The sequence below is a fragment of the Taudactylus pleione genome, unplaced genomic scaffold, assembly GCF_031769625.1.
Source record: "Taudactylus pleione unplaced genomic scaffold, aTauple2 ptg000179l, whole genome shotgun sequence".
NCBI classification, from domain to species: domain Eukaryota; kingdom Metazoa; phylum Chordata; class Amphibia; order Anura; family Myobatrachidae; genus Taudactylus; species Taudactylus pleione.
In genome coordinates this window covers 32,574,937-32,582,166 of record NW_028284581.1, presented here as the reverse complement: position 1 = coordinate 32,582,166, position 7,230 = coordinate 32,574,937, and the positions used below count along the sequence as shown (strand labels likewise).

The 7,230-nt window shown below is 40.6% G+C and overlaps 1 long non-coding RNA gene across 1 annotated transcript; it reads left to right on the top strand.

Annotated features, from left to right (window-relative positions):
- The first annotated feature begins 456 nt into the window (after nucleotides 1–456).
- LOC148519986 (uncharacterized) lies at nucleotides 457–3,455 on the top strand. The gene is made up of 3 exons (XR_015878897.1): nucleotides 457–518; nucleotides 2,360–2,426; nucleotides 3,252–3,455. It is a non-coding gene; the product is annotated as an uncharacterized LOC148519986 (long non-coding RNA).
- Nucleotides 3,456–7,230: the final 3,775 nt, after the last annotated feature.

The following is a 7,230-nucleotide window of genomic DNA, read 5'->3' as shown; positions in this document are numbered from 1 at the left end:
GCCCACTTTCAGTTAAGGTTTTGAGAAATAGACATGCTGCTTATTTATTTAAGATATAATTTTTTTTATTATTACACTGTGCACTCAGCAGTGTTGAGAAGAAGAGGGGTGGGTACTAATTACTTTGGTCCAGGCTTGTCTGAAGGACCTGACAAAGACTCTGGATGCAGAACAGTGACTCGCCATGGTGAACTGCAGCACAAACTGGTGGCATGCACAATGACCAAAGTTTAGATTTCCAGTTTGATTTTACTTAAAACTGAACACACCAGAACTTTGGGGTTCCAAGTCTAACCAAGTCCCAGCTTGGATCACTTTGGGGTTCTAAGAAGCACATAGTCCCAACTAGAGTCGTCTCGCCAAGTTCGGAACTTGTATATAAAAACCAGATCTTGCATATTTTAGATTGTATTTACTATGTGTCCAATTCTTGTGATTTCAGGTGCCGTAAGGTGGTCAAAATTGACTGGAAATTATTATTGATGTTAATAATACTTTAAGAAAAAACAGGTCTAAAGGTGGGTACACACCTGACAGATATATCTGCAGATCGAGTGAACAACACACACTGAACGACCATCATCTGCATGCTGCAATGGGTCCCGGCGGCCGGGGGTGGGCAGGATGCGTAGGCATGGCCACGCCCCATTAAAAATAATATTTGCGGCGCTGGGGAGGACAGTGCTGTGTGCCCCTCAGCCAGGTGCGCAGCCAATGGGGGGTGCTATCAGCATGATCTCCCCCCCCTTTGACATAGGACACTGCTCGGGCTGCTACTTTAGCAGCATCGGACAGTCTCCCAGTGCAGCCCAGCACACAGCAGCGTGTGCTGGGCTGCTGTGGATGGGGAGCTGTGCCGGACCTGGGTAAGTAGTACCCGCTCGTGGCTCCCCCCTCTCTGCACCATTGCGTATGGGCGATTGGCTGATCGTACGTACACACTTGTCGATGGACAGATATGTGTGCAGAAACAGCTGTTCCTTGGCTGTGCAGCACAGCCAATGTGATATATTTGTGAACGAAGTTGTTCACAGACATATCGTCGGTACATACTGGCCGACGGGGACACAATATATGGCCGATCAATTGATCAGCCAATATATCGGCCAGTGTGTACCCAGCATTAGTTACAAGACACTTGAAGGTAGTTTGCCAAAACCAAAACATTTGATGGTGGTTTTGCCAAAATAAAAGTATGGGGGTCAGCGCACATATCTAGTTAACAGTATTTTACTATTTTACATGCTAAGCTACGTATCCTCTGTGGTACTGTGGACCACAAAATGTCTCACCATCCCTTAGTGTACTTACATCCCTCACTACATTCTCTATGTGTCAACATAATTGTTTTTAAAGGCTTGATACACATTTGAGTGGTGGCAGAGACTGCAATGGACACAAAATTTATATCAAAGTACTATATACACTAAAGGCCCCCATGGTGCGATATGCACTTTGCTACGCGACGGTGGATCGAACGGACGACATATCAGGCGGTCCCCACAAAAGGTGTGATCGGGTGGCTTACCACCTGATATGCCAGCACCCCACCTGCATAGCGCTGCATGGGATTGTGCATCCCCAGATCAAATTAAGCTGCAGAAAGATCTTGAGGTGCGATATACAACCCCATGGGAACACGCTCTGTCCGATATCATGCCCAGACAAGGTACAATACAGCAGCAAAATTGTACCAATCCGTCGGATCGGCTGCTATATCGCACCGTGTATGGGGGCCTTTAGAGCTGTATGTAGGCTGTCCAGTAAATTAACTAAGCATTGCAGTTTCTCTGGAGCAACAAATTATCAATTTCTGTGAAGATAGATAAAATGATGGTTACAGTAAAAGTTTAGAATGATAATGACTGTGCTGTATATTGTTGATTTAGTGTTTTGTAATCAGCAGCAATTCATATTATGCAAGTATATTTACATTCTATTTGACAACATCTTCAAAGATTGATGGTGTTTCAAAAATAACAGCCTTTGCCTCAGATATTGATTACTATTGTTCACACATCAGCAGTCTCTAAAATGGTACTAAATGAGATAGTTTGCAAATAATGATTTTAATATTTATTTATAAATAATTGGATGTCATGGGGATAGTCTGAGGAACATATACTGTAACACATGAATCATGAATACAGGTTGAGTCTCCCATATCCAAATATTCCGAAATATGGAATATTCCGAAATACGGAATAATTTTGGCATGACTGAGATAATGAAATCTTTGATTTTTGATGGTTCAATGTACACAAATTTTGTCTAAAGCACAAATTATTAATAATTGTAGCAGGTATTCTCTTTCCATTACTTGCTACTATAAACCTTTCTAATTTTTCTTTCCATTTAGTGCCTCCACCCAAGTCTTGTATCTCATTATGCTAAACCTGGAGTGGACTTGGGAACACCCCTCGCTGGTACGTATTGGTTATGTGTAAAGTTATACCTTAATTTCAATTGATTTAACCCACCAGTGACACTTACAAATATGCAGCAGCAATAATTCACTTCAATTTAACATCTGTGTTCATACTCAGGATTACACACGAATAGGTAACATAGTTTATTTTACTGCAACTCTCTGTTCTGCTGAAGATGAGTTTGGTTAATGAGCAATGCATTAGCCATAACATTTTCAAAATAACATTCGCACATGAATGAAATTGTCACAATATTATTCTATACAAATTACATACAAATAACCAATAACCTGTTTTCTTTAAAGCTTTAAAGAGATTACCCTCTCATATGCGGTTCTTAATTTCCCCTTATTAGTCAATGTGAATGGCCATGCTTATTGGTGCACGTATTACTAGAGTAGTATGCATTTAAGTAATAAAATCCGGGTTTATAGGGAATTCCTAAAATTAGTCTCTTCTCATCCAATGGGCTCTAGTAGTGATATGCACCAGCCTGTAGAGTTATTCCTTATAATCCTTGGTGCTATGTTAGCAATTGTGCCTGAATATAAATATAATAGGCAGGAGTCTATGCTGTCTGAAGGCCAGAATTATAATGCTGAGCAGGTGCTGAATGTTAGTATAGCTAATTCCTCCTTAATCTAATGCACTCAGTACAACAAACAGTACCTCCTATCCGCTTCAATGTGATGTCAGTCTATGGACTGCTGAACTGCTGTCCGGTACTCATGTGGTATGTAAAGTTAGTATTACTGTAATAAAGAGACCTGTCAGCAGGACTCATTTTAGACTTATCTCTGTCTCATTCCATCTCTTCCACAGGCACAGCAGCGCTGACTATACTCCTCCTGGGGGCTGGGCCTCAGACCCCCTGGTTTGCTGACTTTCAAGTTTCTCCTCCACAAAGCCGAGTTACAGGCAGCACTCAGTCTCCGGATCCCCCCCCCTAATAGCAGCGTTCACCTCAGCGTCCCTCCTATCAATCACTGGTTTCCAGCTCTCAAACACCATGGCACGCCATCCTCTATTCAGGTACGCAGCCGTTCAAGAACCCCCTAGAATAACTGTTTTCCCTGCCAGATCCAACTGTCACTTCACAACTGCCAATCGCACCCCTTCAGTGCCAGGTATACTGCAATAGTTCATCGTCCTCCCAATAAATGATTCCACTGTCACCACTGTAATGATTAAACCCCTGCATATACATTACACTACAGTGGCACACTAAACATATTTATAAATATATATAATAACTATATGCATACTATTTACATGCTTAAAGCTGCTTATTTTAATATTGCAAGGGATTACATAATATTGTATAAAATTACCTTCAGGCTGTGTGTATAAGGTGTATATGAAAAATAAATGAATTTCATTTCTGTACACAAACTTTACTTGAGCCACAAAATTCATGAAAATATTGTATAAAATTACCTGCAGGCTGTGTGTATAAGGTGTATATAACACATAAATGCATTCTGTGTCTATATTTGGGTCCCATTCCCAAGATATTTCATTATGATGTGCAAATATTCCAAAATACGGAATATTCCATTATCCAAAATACCCCTGGTCCCAAGCATTTTGGATATGGGAGACTCAACCTGTATATACTTTCTCTCATCATTCATATATAGTCTATGAACCTTTATTATTATGCTCTGTCAAAAGCTTTAGTATTGAACTGTGGGTTAGTGGGTATGCTTAAGATCTCTAATCCACCAAATCCACCATAAGTCTTTAAAGCTTCTATAAAGACTTATGGTGCATACACAAGGTCAGATGGGATGTAGGGCCTGATTCAGAGCCGGACGCTCTGACCAGAGCGCTCACTCTGAATTAGTGCCCTCCTACCTAAACTTGGAGCGGCCTCTTGGATGCTCGCATAGCTGTGGGTTACCACCCACAGCTATAGCGAGCGTCCATGATGATGGTCGCGATGGTCAAAATCTGATTGGTTGCTATTGGCAACAACTCCAGATCTAAAAACCCACACTTTAGTAAATATACTATTTAGGGAGCATTAAAATCAGTAGGCTCTCTACTCCTGTGACTGGTATATCTTCTAATTCATTTTTTTATAGAATTTATAAATCAAGGGTTTATTGTTTAAAAAAATAGAAAGATAGAATTTGATGGCAGATAAGAACCACTTAACCCATCTAGTTTGCCCTTTTTAAAATTTTGGTAACCTCAACCCTATGTGATCCTCTGTGTCAGATGAAAAGTGGCCACAAGTGCAGAATTCTATGGTAGCCAGATCAAATAACTTATGCTAATGTGAGTTTCCACGTGTCTATGCGGGCATCCATCCATCTTCATGCATATTGCCACACCACCCACTGGTTTTCAGGAACGCAGCAGTCATCATTAATATTGCACTTGCTCCCACCCCATGCTGGGTGCAGTAGATAAATCTGAGACAGGCATTCCATCTCAGTTTGCACTCCTCAAACAAGCATGACATTCCCACTAGAAGCATCTGTTCTGTCCATAGGCTTGATATTTGCTCAGTTGCCACCCAGAAATGGCCATTGCACAGAAGGCTATGTCTACTCAAGATAGTGTCCATGCTTCTTCTACGCATGTGCCAATGGTGTTTGCTGTTTTGTCTCATGCTCAGTTTGTGCTAAATCGCAGGTGTAACAAATATTCTCAAGAGATCCTGTGCTATGTACACAAGTAAAATTGGTATGAAAACAATGTCATGACACAAAAATACAAAAATATATTTATAAATTACATTTTTTTATTATACATTAAGCTGTCATTTGAATAAACCAAGCACAAAAATAAAATCTCAAATCAATATTTATCATATCATATCACATCGAATTTGCTATTATTTGGATTATATGTTGTCTAAGTTGGATAATTGGCTGAGACAGAATCAGTTTAAATTAGATTGGAATGACCCCATCTTGCGAATGGCCACAAGACACCATCTTATAAAATGAGATCTGCACAACGCCATTTTGCGGATGGCCGCCCAGCACCATTTTAGGGAAACTCACACTTAAGTACATACGGCGATGCCATTATTAGCATCATGCGATCGCATATTTCACCATACCCCATACACACATTAAATACACACAGCTTTTAACATGATGCACCATAGCGAATGCATAATATCCTGCATGCGAACGATGTTTATTAGCTTCATGCGCACGCATCTGCCCCAAGTTAACTAGCATCTTTTCCCAAACTCCAAATACTTGCACACTGCACACTCACAGAAAAGGTTCCATAGTTTCAAAGTGTAATATTCAAGGTTTATTCATTTCTTACTAATGTTGTAAAATAAAGACTATTTTGAAATCTAAGGTTTAGTACAAGATAAACATACTGTGTTTGGTGTTGTACTGATCTACTCTGTCTCAACAGCTTTCCGGTATCATTGGTGAGAAGATCGCAACATGCATTCTCAACTTATGGACTGTAGACAGTTAAAACACTAAAATGTACTTTGTAATGTTAGCAGCTTAGATTTGCATGTGGTGGGAAAAAGGAGACAAAAGGCTGTTGGAGGATGACCTGTGTCCATTTGAATCAACCTGTTAAATGTCCTGTAACAGAAGCACTGTGACGGGGAACCAATGGAATCATGCCAAAGTTGCCTATTGTATTGCTTATCCCTGTAAGGGTATAAATGTGCGTACAGACTCCAATCAGGAGTCTTCTGGCTGATGCTGTTGATGGAGGTTTCTTTTAGATGCAGGTAACTGGTCCCAGAGCGCGTGCGTATGTATAACTGTACCATGGGTCTGTATGATTTCTTTGCGCTAAATTGTCTTTAGATCACAGCATGTAACCTACTGTTTTTATGTTGAATAATAACCTTTGTACGTTGGAAACACATTTCAAGGTCTGAAGGCATTTATTTACTGTATGACTGCATACGCAAATAGCATCAATTCTAGAAGGTATAGGCAGGATTTAGAAGGTATAGGCAGGAGCATATAGAGGTTTAAATGCAGTATCGTTAGTTGGAGGCTCGCAGGTTAATCTCGCAACCGGTCTGTAACACTCGGTATCGAACTCTTAGCAAAAGGGTGGAGGCACCTGGCAGGAGAACGCATTGTGCATTTGGAATCTGTTACTACCGTTGTTGCTAAGAGTGCGCTACCAGTTACTGTGACTTTAGGAGCGCTGATTAAGAATCCAGGGACAGGGAAGGAAAAAGTTTTGTTTCCTTCGTCGATAGGTTGTTTTTCCGTTTTTATTTTGTGGGTTAAAAAGGAGAGTCATAATACGGTTGTGCAATAGTCAAATTATTGTGTATGCGACTAGTCGCACAATAGTGTATACGTATTTCCGGTCTTGCTGCCACATGTTTTAAATAAAGCCGCTGAGATTACATTATCAATTGTTGCCAATAATTGGGTTAACGTGTATTTTTCTTGGCAGGAAAAAAGAGTGTAACTGTGAGTATTTGTTTAGGGTGTAACACGGGACCTAAATTTTTAAGGGTATCGTAGGACCCTTAAGTGCTAGGCATAATGAACGGCCTAGTGACTCGGTAGCAGCTTACCGTTTACTTTACACAAGGCAGGTGTATGGGTTGTTATATTTTGGGGGGTTCAGCTCCCAGGGTGATTATAGTGTTCAGTAATCGGTTAGACTTATTTGAGCACTATAATTGAACCGCATAGTTTTGGGCTAAACTGTGATTGTGAACTGGTGAGCGGGTGGACGAAATGAACTGGAAAACAAAGGGTATTTATTGCCCCCTAGCAGTTGAAATGTAGTCAAAAAGGGATTTCTGCGTGGGTGCAGCTTTTCTTCCATAGGTGAG